Raw genomic sequence first — 17776 nt, 5'->3', positions numbered from 1 at the left:
CAAATATTTTTCAGTTTAACTTTTTTACTGTCGTCTAAATTGCAATTGCCTTCGCTTAAATGTTATAGACATTTTAACTGTATCAAGTTTATTCTAATCTTTAAAAAATACAAACATATAAATGTCGCATAGAGAAATTTTGACACGAAGTATAACTTGTAACTAACGTATTTAAATCGAAAGCAAACTCACATATACAATGTTCTAGCATAACACATTCCAACAAAATAAAATTCACAAAAAATGCACCTAAACCCAAACATGGAATTAAAAATACAATCACGCGCTAAACCAGATGTTACACAAGTTTCACGAGCAATCAAAGCAACGACGCCCTGAAATCGGAGTCATAATTCAGAAATATGTTCGTAATGTATGTGAAACAACACAAAACTTAGGGGTTGTTCTACGTGCAGTAAGTAGTAGTATCATCCTCTCAATTCGTAACACGTGATTTATATTCATAACGTGGCCATTTGTCGCTTCGTGTCTTGGTTTGGGTTAAGTGACAAGAATGGCGGGGTTTATGCCGTTTTTTGGAAGAGCGATTTTCCTTTTGATAATCCATGGTGCTATTATCAACAAGAAGTTTCGTTATACCTTAGTTGAGATGTTCTATTAGGTTTAATTTTAGATTGGAATTGGTTTAAAACATTTAATTTTACATATTTTTGTTTTGCAAATGTTACAATGCACTGTGAATTTACATTTATATGGTATTGAGTTGACACCGATGGTCGGCGTACCACTACTAAAATTTAACATACACATGAATTATGAGCTATTTCTGTGATTTTGTAATAAGCATATAATAATGAAATCACCATAATATTTTATAATCATTATATAAAGTAGAGAAATAATATATCAAAAGTATGCAAATCTTTATATTTTAACCCGCTATAAGTTTGCTCCTTATACAACACGCAGGGAGCCTTATGAGGTATAAAACACCCTATATAAATGTAGTTAGTGGAGATCAAAGAAAAGCACGTTCAATCTTTACTCGGTTTGAATATGCTATGAGCGAAACTAAAACATTTTACAATAAGCTCACTAGAGTTCGCATATGAATTTTGGTCTCAACGCTATTAGTCCAGAGGTCGAACCTCGAAATCTCGTTTGTATTGGAAAATAGTAAAGCTTGTATCATACACGCAATTTACTTGCTTTATATTGAAAGATACCACTTAGTAAAATACACTTAGGTGAGTATCCCTCAAGATTCTTACAAATATGTTCGAAATATATTCCTCTCTTGTTCAGATCTAAGATCCAATGTATTAGCCATACATAGGGCATATTGTGTAAGTCTAACATTACAAAAAGACCCATTCAAAGACTAATAGAAGCACTTCCACATAGAATAAACAATAAAACAACGTTACCTATAACATGGATGCCGCCAGCCTGGCAGACAAACAGTTTCTTTAGAACATCACGATAAGTGCGAGATGAACTGATCATAATTCTGTTCATCGGATCGGCCAGTATCCCTGAGTTCACTCACATAGAAATAGATAATCTTGTGGCCATGCAATGACTACATACAGTAAATAAATAATTATTTTTGAAGATTTAAATGTGGTAGAACCCTTTGTGGTTCGACTCCGGCGGCACCACCGCCACACCTATATCTGCCTCATAACAGTAGTGTTAAGCACTGTTGTGTTGTGGTCTGAAGGGTGTGGTAAGGGAGACATACTTATCCCGGGCGTTCCAGCTTAGCCCTCACGGGTAGTGACGCATCTATGGCCGACCTCAGATAGGAATATCTAATACTATCTGTGGTTGATTACAGATGTCCAAGGACTAGCCACTTACCATCAGGTATATGTTTACGAAGGAACAGAGAATTACTAGGCCATCCAATGACGCGAGTTGAGCAAGTTAGTAAATATTATTTAGGCCAATTCACAATCTCAATGCAAACGAACCAACTGATCCTCTGAACGGAGCTCCAACTTTGTTTACAAGTGGCTCGGTGTCATCAATTCGGCTTACACTTCATAATTAATAGGCTGTTTGTTTTGCGTTTAGGGGCTATTTGCGATATTAACGGATATGGGTGCTGTTACAAGTTTGAGACATGATATATACTCATATGTATCAAAAGGGTATGTCCTTTTTAAACTACTTTTAAGTTCGACCACCAATAGTCAAACCTACAGACAACATAAAGTTTTTACAGGTGGATTTCAAAATTTCAAAATTTTCTTGAATCGTTTCTGACAAACGTACCTATATATACAAATATCAAGAAACTATTTATGAAAATTCATCTACAAACAGGGGATGAAAGCTTATCTAATGATAACAATGTAATTGTTGATTTATAACAATCGTATTTTAAATCCAAATTTCCAAGATACTAAAACAGAATTCCTATAACAATTTATCTGTCTGTCAGAATACTAAATCTAATTTATTCAACTGAAGCTTACGAGTATATTTGCGAAGACTAAGGCAATTTTGACTCGACTTACGCCGAATATATCTAGGATTACTGAGCAAAATACAATTAATTTAAATAATTTATTTTGTAAAGGTCTACAGCGAGTCTGACAAATTCTCAGTAACAGTAACAATAAAAAATTTGTCCTCATGGAAACAGACTACCAGATTACAAACTCTACTGAAAAAAAACGGTAAAAATACAGCGGGTTCCTTGTATTATTTTCGTAATTATTTTTATATGTAAATGGTGTTAGAATACAAAAAAGCAGTAGAAACATAAAGCGATTCTTACGTTTCCACGGAAAGGTGTAGACGCCGGCTGACTTACATAATATGAGGTGACTTACGATCTTAGTCCTCAAGAGTGACATCTGTCATCTTTTTTTTTCGAGAGGGAACCTTCAAAAGGTACCCGTTGCCGTGGGAGTGACACGAGGTATGTGGGACTTTTATTGCACTACAACCCCCCCGGTGACCGTCCTCGGCGTTGCGTAGTGGACTCCGGGATCTTCAATGGAACGCGTACCGGGGTCCTCTCAGCGCGCTGCCCCGTCGGGGTCCACCAAGGTGAGTATCACCACACCGTCTGGTGTATACCGACGGAATACGAACACACATACCGCCGTCCTTACCGGGGTCGCTAGCCGGGCGGTTCGAGCTCCCACTCTTGCCGCCCGCAATCCCGAAAGCCCCTTTTAGTCACCTCTTACGACAAGCAGGGGATACCGTAGCCCTATTCTGGTCCCGGAACTACAGGGACAGACATCTGTGATCTGCTTCTAGTGCAACCACCTATTCTATAAGGAGCTTGTCACCATATTGTTTCTTACAAGAGTCGCAAAATCTATGCGCCAGTACTCAGTCATCAGTCATCACTATCAGAAGGGATATTCACTAATTTCTCGTACAGCTAGCCCTGCAGAGGTATAGAGGAGTGATGACGGTAAAAATAAAAGTCCACAGATGCCGTTAGCAATCGTAGCCTTTCTCGTATCGCCGTCAGAACAATTTTCATGTTCGGTTTCCGTTGACGACTATTGGTTTAACTGAAATATTGCTCGTCACCGATAGAGCCTATATTTCTCTTTTCTGAGCGCCCATTTTGCTGTCCAACCGAATTACTGTTTTGCTAGATTTGTTTGTTGTTGGGAGAAAAAACGTAAGCATAATAGAAAATAGACTCCTAAATTGTTAGTACGTTATTGATGTCTTTTGCCGCAAAATTTCCCTTGAACTGTAATATTTTCGTTCGATTTGAGTTTCCGTACATATTATTCTTAAATGCAAATTGAGTGAATAAATATTAAGTTCATTCTATTTTTATGATGATAACTTTGTATGATAATGTTTCTACGCAAAATTGTCACTTAATTACACTTAGTGTCGTACATTTTTTCTTAATTAAATAATATCGATACTGTAGTTTAACCAATGTATTTTGTAAGTTTAACCAATAAAATCCTAATTCAAAACTTTTATTATTTAATAAAAACAAAAACAAATAATTACGTTTCATCTAATAAGGTCAGAAGCATCATAAATTAGCCAGCTTCCATGCGAACGAGTTTTGCCGATTAATTGGAAATAGTTCCGATTAACGATGCGTTACGTTACTTAATCGCCGGAGCAACGGATTGGAAGGCTGTAATAAGCCCGCCCGCCGGACCGGAAACTATTACCGCCTGACGTCACTTATCCGCCGGAACCGGACGCGCAGTCGCAAAAGTTTCGGCTTCCGGTTTTGGACGCACTTAGAAAGTGGAAGACGTTTTGTAATTAAATTATAATTCTTGGTACCTATTTTTTTCAGGTCATACATATTTCTTTGTTGATTTTTAATACGTTGATTGCATGTCATTTGCCTGCAAGAAATGCAAAGACTGAAAAACTTTTAACAAAGAGCACATTCTGATTTGAAGACCGTGGTATGGCAGAAACACTTATACCAGGCATTCCTAATTAGTCTTTTTTTTTTTTTTTTTTTTATATGTAACCTAACGATAAGGCAGACGGGCTGCCTGATGGAGAGCAGTCACCGTCGCCTATGGACATTTGCAACACCAGAGGAGTCGCCAATGCATCGCCGGCTTTGAAGGAGAGCTCTTTTTACACCCCTCTTGAAGAGCCCCATGTCATAGTCCTGAGGGAATACCTCAGGAGGAAGTTCATTCCACATTTTGCACGTACGCGGCAAAAATGATCTATTAAACCGAACCGTGGAGGACCGCCACGGGTCCAGTTGATGTGGATGGAACTTCATCCTTCGGCGAGTGGTGCGATGAAGGAAAGGCGACGTAGGCACCAGATCAAACAGTTCCTCAGAACACTCACCATTGTAAAGTCGGTAGAACACGCAGAGGGAACCTATGTCCCTCCGAAGGCTTAAGGGTTCTAACCGATCAGAGATCACTGGGTCATCGACGATTCGCACCGCGCGTTTCTGTACGGAGTCAAGTGGGTTAAGTTGGTATTGTGGTGCCCCTGCCCAGAGATGCGAGCAGTACTCCATGTGGGGCCTCACTTGCGCTTTATAAAGCAGCAGGAGTTGCCCCCCAGTGAAGTACTGCTTGGCTCTGTTTAGGACGCCCAGTTTCTTTGAAGCCAACTTGGCTTTAACTTCCAAATGACTCCGATACTGCACGTCGCACGAGATGTCGACTCCCAGGATCCCTACACTTTTACCAATGGTGAGCGGGGTACTTTGGAACTTAGGCGCTATGACGAATGGGGTTTTTTTAGCGGTAAACGCGCAGACTTGTGTCTTCGAGGGGTTGAACTCAACAAGGTTAAGACGACCCCATTCCGAGACCCGCTCCAGAGAGTTCTCGATTTCAGACACAAGTCGGATTCTGCTTTCTTCCACGAATGTCCGAGAGGTGTTCGCACGGCCTGTGTACACAGCATCTCCCGTGCTATCATCTGCATAGCAATGAATGCCACCGATTTTTAGCAGCATATCATTGATATGCAGAATAAAAAGCGTGGGAGATAATACAGACCCTTGGGGCACGCCAGCGTTGATGAGCTTCGTGTCTGAGCAGCACCCGTCAATTACGACTTTAATATGCCGCTCAGACAGAAAGCTGGCTGTCCATGTGCACAACCTCTCGGGAAGACCGTAAGATGGTAACTTCGCGAGAAGGGCCCTATGCCAGACCCGGTCAAAGGCCTTAGCGATGTCCAGGCTTACGGCCAATGCCTCCCCGTTGCTCTCAACAGCCTGCGCCCAACGGTGAGTGAGGTACGCAAGAAGATCACCAGCTGATCGGCCCTTGCGAAAACCATATTGGTGATCGCTGATCAGCCGGTGCTCTTCCAGGTACCTAAGGAGCTGCGTGTTTACAACACGCTCCATAGCTTTTGAGAGCAGGGAGGTTATCGCTATAGGCCTATAGTTGGCCGGGTCGCTGCGGTCACCCTTTTTGGGAATAGGGTGTACAAGGGCAACCTTCCACGAAGACGGTACTTGTCCTGTGGTGTAGGAAAGCGAGAATAGGCGCGTTAAGACGGGAGCCAACTCGGGAGCGCACGTCCTGAGCACCACTGCGGGGATTTCGTCTGGCCCGCTCGACATCTTGATATCGAGGGACAATAGAGCTCGCCTGACAGCCTTCTGCGTAAAGCGAATATCCGGCATAGAGCTCTCACACCGCGGGATGGTAGGCGGTGTGGCCCCTGTGTCATCAAGAGTCGAGTTTGAGGCAAAGAGGGTACCAAGAAGATCGGCTTTCCCCTTTGCCGTGTGGGCCAGAGAATCATCTGGTTTCCGCAGGGGCGGTAGTGAAGACCGGCAGAAATTACTCTCGACAGCTTTGGCCAGCGACCAGAAGGCTCGACTCCCGGAGGGGTAACCAAGTAGCCGCTCGCCAATTCTGCCGATGTGCTTAGACTTCGCCTTGGCCATATGCTTCTTCGCTGAACGGGAGGCAGCATTAAACGCGGTTCGGAGCTCGGGGGTTTTTGGGTCCTTGCTAGCGTGTGCTGATGCCCAGGTTTGGAAGGCCTCCTGCTTAAGGCTTAGCGCTTTAGCACAAGACCCACCAAACCAGGGCTGACTCCGCCCGCCGACGGACACGACAGAGTTTGGAATGAAACACTCCATACCCTGCCGTATCACGTCGGTTACAGACTCAGCACACGAGCTAGGGTCACCCGAGACGAAACATAGCTGCCTCCACGGGTACGAAGCCAGGAACTCCCGGAATCCGTCCCAGTCTGCTGACTTGTAATGCCAAACTTGTCGTCTCCCGGGGGGACGTGTCTCCACGGGGTACGACAAGGGCACAGTCGAACTTACCAAGCAATGGTCAGAGGATCCAAGGGGAGCCTTGACCATTACTTGGTAGTCCACCGGATGGGTAGTCAGCAGTAGGTCCAGCAAAGAGGCAGTATGGGTCTCTACATCAGGCACCCTAGTGAAACCAGGTACGACCTGAGAGAGCCCATATGCCAAGGAGAAGTCATATGCAGATCTCCCGGCAAAGTCGGTGGTCCGAGATCCCAGCCAATCAACATGATGAGCGTTGAAATCACCGAGAACCACCAACTCTGCCGAAGGACACTGCTGCAGCATTCTGTCGGTTGCCCACTGGACGTGCTCGAATAATCGAGTTGTCTCCACGTCTCCGCTATAGGACCTATACAGGCACGCGTAGACACGGGTAAGACCTCCGACGTCCGCGCGCAGCCACAACAATGATAGGTCCTTGTCTTCGAGAAAGCTGAGACGGCGATAGCAGACGTCCCCCCGAACATACACACATACCCCGGCACGACGCCTGAAGGCATGTTCTAAATTGTAACCGGGGTATTCCAAATACGATGTATCGTCCGGGGTAGATATCTGCGTCTCCGTCAAAAAGAGAAAAGCCGGCTTTACCGTCTCAAGGTGGTGGTGGACGGCATTCAGATTGGAATGGACTCCTCTGATATTGCACATATCCACAGTAAATGTGGAAGAGGTCGCCGCTGTGCAACTTTTCTTCTTTTTATTAGACTTTCTCATAGTTGGTGGTTGTTCAAAAAAGGGCGGGAATTTGAAAGGATTTGCAATGCTCCGCCGACGCCTCACGGGACAAAGTATGAGTCTCGTGACACCGAGCCTACGGAGGTGATGTGGGATGCTGGCGCGGGGGACGGAAGGGCCCCCGGTCCCCCCCGTGCACGACTACCTGGCTCCACTCCTGTCTCTTACTCCGGCAAGGTAGCTGCGCAACGGGATTTTTCGCCGGTTGGCGGGACAGCCTCCCGGGCCAGAGGTTAACAGTGTTGCCCGGGTTCGGGTCCCCAACTAACCGGCGGGCGGCCAGCGGACAACCGTTTCACCGGGTCTCCCTGGCCCCCGCGCCAACACACCACGCCCCCGGGGGCAACGATGCTTAAAGAGACTCAACGGACCCGTAAAGTACGCCGTCGGAAGCACCACAGGGGGATGGGAAGGGAGGGATAAGGGGATGAACTGGCTCCCAGGCGCACTACCGAAACACGACGAGTCGTTATTAGCGGTAGACTCCGACCTGAGGGTGGTAGCTAGCCAGGCAGATCCCACGAAGAGATCTTACCACCAAGCGAGACACCTTCGGGAATTACGCCAGGCGGTGTCAGACCCAGCAACCAGTGGGACCGTCGCAGTAGGATGTTAAATGCCCGAGTAGACGCTGCTGCCCATCTACCCGGTAGATGCCCTTAGTCGGCTTCTACGACACCCACGGGCAGGTATGGGGTGGTCTATTCGCCGCCGGAGCCACACGGCCAAGAGTTTGACTGAGGTAGAACTCTCTTTCAAGGATTTCACTTGTGGTTTTAGGAACGGCGGCTTGGTTGCCACTTCTATCTTATTAAAAAGATAGAATCCATTTATAACTTTACTACGTTTTTTATTTCTTAACCAAAAAAATCTATATTTATCTGATCATAGAACAAGCCGAGATTGTACCCTGACTTTTTGGTATGGTAACCATCAAATTGATTTGACCAGGTGTCACGTGGGTACAATTTTTCAGCTTCATATCCATAAAAAAACAGCAAAAAGTGCATGCTAATAGATTCGCGCGTTCCAGCGATATTTCTGTTAAACCAATACTCGTCAGAAAGCAAACGAGCGAATTGTTCTGAACGAATGAATGATCGATTGGATATGTCCTCTGTGAATGAGTTTGTTCGTGTAATTTTTTGTTGTGACCTATTACGTAATAACTGCATATTTGTTGTTTTTTCGTATACAGATGATATTTATTTTATATGTTTACACTTAGCGGTAAGGCAGATAAGGGAACGACTGGAGCGTAGTCACCTCGGCGTGGATTATATGCAATACGAGAACATTCGTTGTTTTCACAGTATAATAGTTTAATTAATACTTATTATTTTTAGTTTTATTGTTTAAATATGATTATTACTACAAAATTGTGCTACTATTGTACACATACTTAAAAAACTTAAATAGTTTGAGAAATACTTTACAAAAAAATCTTCGAATAATATTTAAATTATTTATAAACCGAAAACCCTACTAATGTCTCACCAAAATTCAAAAACCAAGGTATATTCTTGTTTGGGCCATCCATATTATCTACACCTAACCCATACTGAAGGATCGCCGCAGTCAAACAAAATATTTGGCTGTGGCATTGGCCAACCGTTACACAAGGTACAAGTTTATCCTTTGTTCAAAGCCTGCCCACGGGCGTATTTTAACATCGGATAAACTGCCCGTTTGCTATTTCCATTGTATAAAATCCTTGATTTTTTTCACATTTTTCTATAGCAAAATATACAAAAGCATCAGGAAAACGGATTCGCTCGATGCAAGCAATATTTTAGTTAAACCAATACTCGTCAGAGACTGAACGTGTGAACTATTCTGACTGTCGACTGAATAACCAAATAGACTCCTAGTCTTGACAAAAAAAATAAACTTTGAGTCGAGAGTTTTTTGTCTGTTTTTTTTTCAATATAAACAACATTTTATACACTAAATAAAAATAACGTTTTTTACCTTATACATAACATGATTGCTTTTTTCCAGCTAAATAACCTGGATCCTACTGAGTAGTAAGATAGACGGTGTATAATTACAGAGCCTGAATTGATAACAATCTCGTAACAATATGGTTATTTGCGCAATACCAAACATATTTTTTTGTCTGGCTATCTATGTATAAGTTCAGACAAACTGCCGATACATATCGATACATGTCAAGAAATGGAGTACTAAAACCTGATAGCGCCCATTATTAATAATCAATCAATCCAATGTTTTACTTGTCAAACATTTGACAATCTCTAGTATGAAGACATCGTCAAACATCTGTCATTGATAAGAAAAACATTAGATAGATCAAATATTACTAACCGGCGTAGATCATTAAATCCAAGCGTACTTCAGAGCACATCTTGCGTTGGAAGTCTATTTGATTACTTCATCTACGTCGTGGGAACTTTCTAGCGAGCGGGCAATGGAGGCGACCGATTGGATACGTCATCGCTGAATGAGTTTGTTTTATTATTGAGTTGGCTGACCGATGACCTATAGAATTCGAAAAGGTATTGTATTGTATTTCATTGTATTGTATTGTGACTGGTATTTAAAAATTACAAATGTATATAAATCGTTAAAGGAATAGTAATAAAGATCTAAAGTTTTTTTTACTGGCTTATGCGTGGATTTATGTATTAACTTATCTCCAAAAAGTTTATCTTTAGTGAATGTAAAACATTTGAAAATCTCATATAACGAAATTAAAGATATTTTTTAAGATACCGAAACCAATGTCAACAATGAGAAGTGAAGTCAAAGGTAAGAGGGGTTAGGCCATAGTCCACCGCGCTGGCCAAATGCGAATAGGTAGACTTCACATCTTTCCTAAGGTCGTTTTCCTTCATTATTATAGGAAGTGATAACTAATTTATAATACGCACATATCTTTAAAATTCAGTGAATGTGATATGAACCTCGGTCCCTCGACTGGGAGGTCGAGTTTTCACCACTAGGTTATAACTGCTCAGTGACACAGTAATCTTTTTAAAATTTTGAGATGCAATAAAAATCAGATAAGATTTAAAATTACGCGGCTACATCCTTATCCTTACAAATATTATAAATCCGAAAGTAACTCTGTCTGTCTGTCTGTCTGTCTGTCTGTCTGTCTGTCTGTCTGTCTGTCTGGTTGTCTCTTCTTCACGCCTAAACCACTGAACCGATTTTAATGAAATTTTGTACAAAGATAGTTTGAGACCCGAGAAAGGACATAGGATAGGCTTTAACCCGGAAATTCCACGGGAAATAGGGATGGCGATCTAAGATCGATTAATCGGAGAATCGATCTTTTGGACCCAAGACATCGATTATTTTAATCGATATTAGTAAGGATTGAATCGTAAACTATGCATTTGATCAAATGATGATCTTTAGCAAAGTTGAAGGTATGAATTTACAGTTTTATGTATGTTAGTATGTTATACTATTTTCTTTTAAACGCGGGCGAATCCGCGGGCAAAAACTAGTTTTATATATTTGTAACAAGTGCAACTTCTGTAACACACTGTCGCGTGTCTTCATTACACAAACTAAACAAGGTGGAAACTAAGCAAAATTTGCAAATTTAGCTCACAGCGGTCCAGTGCAAATTCGGAGGGAAATCATTCCCGCTCTAATCAGCGGTGGGACAGAATTGTTCCAGCTTTAGGAACACATTATCAAAGTTGTTCCAGTGCTCTCGAGGAACAGCATTTCTAAGTGACTCTGTATATACTTGGAGTGATTGAATAAATTATCTGAACTATATTGATATAGTTCGGTATTCAACCTGCGTTTCAAACCAGTATGGTGACACCAGCTGTCACCACGTTGAGTTATAAAATAACGTTATTAATAAAAAAATAGTGTCAAGAAAAACATGGCAAATGTATTTCTTTATAATATTTAAGTAGAAAAGAAGCATGAAGTCCACCTGATGATAAGTATCGTCTACAATCTATGGATAGACCCTTACATACCTTGGATAAGTATGTCTTATAGTCCGCGCCAAACTTTTAGTCCGATCTGAAGTTGTTGCGAGCAGGTGTAGTCATGAAATTTGCTATGGTGACGCGATTTATTTCTATATTAAGAGCGGACTAGCAGTTTTTCACGGACTATACCACATCCTTTAAAAGCAGAACTCAACGGCGCTTATATAAGCAACACTGTTATAAGCAGAAATAGGTGAGGCGGTGGTACCTCCGGAGTGGAATAGCAAAGAATGATACCGTCTAATAAAATGTACATCTTATATGTCAAATTGTCTTATATATATGGCGATTTGAGTGAGTGTAAAAAAGCAAGCCAGAAACACCTAATTAACCCGCACATGAGGAATGCGGGTACAAAACGCTTCGTACCGCTCGCAGTGATTTCGGGCGAGAATTAACGCGAGCAATTTCTCTTTCGTGTTTCCATTTTTTTCACTTTTCCAAAATGTGTTGAAGGATTGTTTTTGTTGACTACTGACGGGTGTGAGGTTTAATTTGGCTAAAAATGAGTATTCATAGGACTCTCTAAGTAAAAATGTTCCTGAATAAATATAGCCACATATGTGAGAATTTCAGATTTTCGTTTGTAGATAGATGAGCACAAAATATTTTTATCAAAAATACTTAAATTTCCGCAATTAACGTATCATTTTATAGACTTGTACATTGTTGCTACAATGTATGTAAGTATATTTATACTATTTACATGACTTCTGTAGATATTTCTCAAGTGTAACTTGTTCTTACGTAGATGGCCATTAGATTTTACTGAAGAATAAAATTATTGACACCATCTATCCATCTATCAGCTCTTTGAGGTCCACTGCTGGACATAGGCCTCCCCTAATTGGCGCCACTCCACCCATTTTAAATCATTGACACACTTTAAGGTATTTTATCAATATTGATACTTAATCGATAATTATCAAATATTACAATTCAAAACACATTTTCAATATCAAAGTTCCAAACAAAGTCCGAGCAAATGAAAACCATTAAACCTTAGAAAGAGCAGGCGAAATTTTCATCAAAACGCCAAAGAAAAACGTAAACCGATAGCGCACGGGGAACTATTCCTTAATTTCACTAAACCACTTTCGACCACAAAGTGACTTTGTAAACGAAATATGTAAAGTGGATCCCTTCGGCCGGCATTCCTTTCGGGCGAAAATAAAATTATAATTTTTGACGTTGAAGGAAAAGGACCGTTCGCCGAATATTTCGCCCTCCGATATTAAATAATATCGATTAAGATAACTCGCGTCGAGGATATTTTTTCCTCAAAGGAAAAGAATTGTTTATCAAAAGGGAAAAGTGTTTTCTGATACAGATTACCATAATTTGTGGCCGAGAAACATTTGTACTTGTGTTAATGGATGAACGATTTTCAATATGCTTTGACTGTCTGGAGGATTTTTTAATTTTTATGTATTTCGGAGTTTGGGTATTTATTTAGTGAATCCTATTGTCACAACAATTTTTACGGGAAGCGTTTCGCTAAATAGGTGTGGATGCCGGCTGACATATGAGGCGAATATGTTAGACCTTTGGAGCGGCCATGCGTCAGGAAGAACCAGTTCTGTGTAGAGTTGGTCATAAATGTACATGGGCGGCAGTGACTTACTATCAGGTACACTGCAATCACATTTGTTAGTTGTAAAGATAGTACCGAGGCAAAATAGAACCCTAACTGTATTTATTAGGTAACAGAGTTAAAACGTCAGAGCTTTCGGGCGCATTACAAACTTTAGACAGACGGATTGACCACTAATCCTTATCCACTAGTCCACATTTAAACTGTGTTAAACGTCCAGCCTTCATCAAGTCAAACTTTACCCTCCAATCAAATGTAAACTATTTTAACCTTTGCTGTTCAACTTTACACGACAGAACGGCAAGATATTTTTTTTTTGTGATACTGTAAAAAAAATAAAATGCAGTCCAGCTGATGTTCTACCCTGTTCTGTTCTGTTCTCTGTTGCTACCCTTAGTCGGTTAAGGTAGGTAGGTCCAAATAGGAATGAAATATTGCGTAACCTATGCGTAGCACCCATAAAAATTAAACTGGAATACTTTGTGTAGTAAATGGAATATCTTCAAACCGGAACACAGATTTGATACACGTTTGATACTACTCTTATTAGGCAGAAATAGGTGTAGCGGTAATGCCACCGAAATCGAACCAGAAGGATTCTACCCTTAAAAGTTAATTACCCAATAAGCCACAGGGTTACCCGGGAATCGACCCGCCGCAAGGATAACGCCACTCGATATGGAAGCCGTACACGTCTGTTCGTCCGTCAGTATAATTTGTATAATAACAAACGTTACATTCCTTTAGCTATATCTCTTACCCCTATTGCAATAGTCATGCAGATTATATTAATCCCAATCTCTACGAAATCGGGACAACTTAGTCGTAGTGACTAAATGTTAAATAAACACCACCTTCTTAGTTTTAAAAAGCCATTAAAATATATAAGTAAAATAAAAACTCATGAAACTATTCGTAAAAATTAAAAATACCCCTACCGACAGCCAGTCGGCAACTATATATGTACCCACTTCGCTTAACCTTTGTGGAAATGTGGAAGGATTTAAATACTTTTGCCAATCGTCTCTTAAATCCTGGTCGACCTCAGGTAGGAATCTTATCTGAGGTTAATTACAGATGTCCGTGGGTGGCAGTAGCCACTTATTATCAGGTGGACAGCAGGCACCTTTGCTACTTTTTTATTATAAAAAAATCCCCGACAAAGCCAGAAGTATGTACTAGTTAATAACATAGCAAATACTTGTTTTGTCAGTAATAAATTAACTATTGACCACCCCTGCATGCAGTAGACATGAACGGGTATTTAGGCTCCGATCTTAAATCGATTAACTGCACGCATCGGCTCCGTGGATATCGATTTTCCAACGAACCTACTCGGCTTGTGTGTTATGCTCTGTTTATAGCGATAGTGACCGTAACTTATTCCTTATTGGATTTTACAAGAACCCTTCGTGGCTCGACTCCAGTGGTACCACTGTCATACGCATGTCTGACTTGTAACAGTAGTGTTAAGTTCTATTTTGTTCTGGTTTGGAAGATGGTATACGGGTAAGGCATTTATACGAAATATCCAATTTAGTTATACGCATTTTATTTAACGCATATATTACCAACCTAAGGTAGATGTCCAGCAAAACAAAGATAAACTCGGAATTAAAATTTCGCCCTCTCTATCAGGAGTTGAGAGGTTCAAAATCCAAGCGTACATATCTGGCCATGGGGCCATTTTAAGATAATTTTCCAGCTTAGGTTTACTCAGGACATTTTAATTAATTTTATTTAATTCATTAATTGGTTAATCTATTTTAATATGCACACCGCACATAACCTTGAAAAATCAAAAGTATGGCTTCGCATTGAGAGTTCGAGTTTCAGCCACTAAGTAATCACCAATTTTTCTTTAGTTTTTTTATTATAATAATATCTTAATCGCAGAATAAAACACCACTTTTTATAAAATTATGGATAGGCTAGTCCACACCGCATAAGTAAAACAGATTGCTACGAGTACATTTCACACTTCTTTGATAACATTTTGTAGTAATAACACTTCATTAAAGTGACTATAAATCCTTGGTAAAGGCAACAAATGTACAAAATTTGGGTTCCTTAAAACTAGGAATAAAATCGTTACGGTTTTTAAAAATTCATAAAGCAATCATTTCCCACAAATTGGACCATCGTCGACCAATTTACAGTTTCGAGTGGGAAAGTTATTTTTTCCTGAATTTGGAAAGTCTATACGTCGACCAGGAATTTTGGGAATTCGTTACGAAAATTCGAATTAAAAGTTATCATTCAAGTTATCAGGGAAACATTTTTTAGCAAAAAAATCACTTTTGACAAGACAATAAATTCAGTTTAACCACAAATAAATGAATTTTAAAATCTGTCTTTTATATTATTAATATCTTAAGAATCTCAAATTTTATTTGTCTATGTCTAACAGAACTTATAATTCACACCGAGGGTCAAATCGTCAATTCAAAATACTAATTGTTTCTAATAGCTAAACATGGATACAACTTAATCGATTAAACGATATTTTTACATAAAGTTACCATCCAAGTCATGTTAAACATGTCTTGTGTTTTAGATAGGATGATATTATTACAGAAGCACGAAAGTCCCTATGAATTTAATCCCCGTACGGTCATCCATCCAACTAGAATTGGATGGGTGACCATATCACATTACTTAGCTATATAAATCTTTTACAGTCTACAGATATTGCGGGACGCTTCAGTGTGAAAAAAATCTATATAACCCGATAAAAATATTCCAAAAACAAAAAAAACTTTAGCTTATAAATTTTGTTTCTCGTAACATTTCGTTAGAAAAGAAAGTCAGCGTCCAATCCTCTGTACTGTCGGTAAATAGTTAGAGAAATAGCAATTCACTGAGTGGGCAAGCATCCTGTATCGAATGTGCCGCTGCACTCGATATTACAAAGGTCCACTTTACGGCAGTTTACGGTGCTCTACAAAGAGGCACTGCTGCTAGTGATCGTAGACGACACACAAAATTTAAAAGTAGAAGCCGACGTAGTTCTGCTGCTCTACTACCATACCATTTACACATCACACATTTACACACATTTACACATCCTATGTTTTACCTACCAAAGATAAGTGACAGTTTCTGGATAAAAAAATCAAGGGTAGCAAAGTATCTGTAGGCAACCTAGCTAGGACCTCAATCTTATTTATGTTAATTACCGATATGCTTTAGCAGCGACTATTAATAAGTTTCCTGCATACCCGAATAGTATGCAATTTTAATTTATAGAAATATTTTTAATATAAATTCCAGTATCTGAACCATCAGAGATATTTCAAAATTATATGCATATTAGAGATGACCTAAGTCTTGCTTTGACATCAGACAAAAACGAGAGAACAATCTGCATAAGACTCCTCCAAAAAAAACCTGCATTGCACCCAAAATCGGAGATACTCGTAAGATTGATAAAAAAATAAAAATTTACAAGGTTCCTCTTAAAAGCTAAGAATATAGTTCTTAAATATTAAAAAAAAAACTATCTATGAATTCCTCGTAAAATATATAAATCTACATAAAAAATAATTAAATAAATTTGTAGCGAAGTAAGTATTAATTTACTAAAACTTAACTAAAGTATTATGTAAATCTTAATCAATTGAAAAATTAAATGTACACCAATTACAATTTACAACTACTCTAAAATCAACTTCAAATCAGCTCAACATATAAGGACTCTATTATATAGGACACGACGAAGGATTTGTATTAAGTTAGACGCAGTTAAGTTAGGGCATTAAAGGTCGTAACATTGGAAGTTTACTGTTCAGAAACCAAATATTTTTTGTATTTCAGACGTCTTCACTCAGCCAGTAAAACTTTTGACCTTTCAGTATTACAAAAATATTATATTTAAGACCCACACTTATTATACGAATCCATCATCTAAAAGTACGAGTAATATTGCAATTATTTTATACTTTGCAAAGTTTGAAATAAAATATTTCAGGAACATAATATTTTACAGGATCAACATTTTAAATTAAAGTTTAATAATACAGGTTCAAGACAAAAAATATGGAGCAGTTTTAGTTCATAGCATTTTAGTTCAATGTGGGTACTCAGCAAAAAGTAACTTTCGTAAAATTGTTGTACCATTGTATTTTTAACCGTCATAGAAAAACAACTGCAATATATCCACTTAATCTAATCCATCCCTTAAAACTAAATTAAGTACTTAAATATTTAATAAACTTACCAAACTTTCAATTCCAGTATCAATCACAAATCACTGTTTCACAAACACAACACCAGCACAAGTTTAAAAGCGCATAACTTCAAAAAGTGACCGCACAGACCAAAACTTATTTTGGTTAACAAAAATAACACGTCATAATGGCGAGGAAGTTTGTAACTCACAAATAGTCGGTATGCAAAATTTACGAAAGCGGTTACCGCGAAATTGCGTAACGGGCGACACGTCCGCTCGTCACGGGCCCGCGACGAAAACTGAGGAACTGGAGGCATCGGAAGCCCTTAGTTTTCCGCGGTAAAGTGAGAGAGCGATAAAACGGTTATCGGAAAATGGATGGGGGTGAAAGGGAGGGAGGTTTTCCGGTTACGTCTCGCACGTGGTGCGATGCGGTCTATTGCAATGCCGTCTACGGTCATTGCCATACGCTGATCAGTTTTACTATCCGACAATAATTAAAAAATATATTTTTAATAGTTAAGAGCAGCAATTGAAACATA

The 17776-nt window shown here is 39.7% G+C and overlaps 1 protein-coding gene across 1 annotated transcript in view; it reads right to left on the bottom strand.

Moving 5' to 3' along the window:
• Window positions 1–17518, bottom strand: part of LOC140753788 (uncharacterized) — a 411935-nt gene extending 394417 nt beyond the window's left edge. Inside the window, exon 1 of the mRNA XM_073088571.1 lies at window positions 17283–17518. The gene's annotated coding sequence lies outside the window, so the exon portion shown is untranslated. The remainder of the gene's footprint in view (window positions 1–17282) is intronic.
• Between the last annotated feature and the right edge of the window lie 258 nt (window positions 17519–17776).

Source organism: Epargyreus clarus, unplaced genomic scaffold (assembly GCF_041222505.1).
Source record: "Epargyreus clarus isolate Ecla_fem2 unplaced genomic scaffold, WU_Ecla_fem_2.2 ptg000027l, whole genome shotgun sequence".
Lineage (NCBI taxonomy): Eukaryota > Metazoa > Arthropoda > Insecta > Lepidoptera > Hesperiidae > Epargyreus > Epargyreus clarus.
This window is presented reverse-complemented; position numbering and strand designations above follow the sequence as displayed.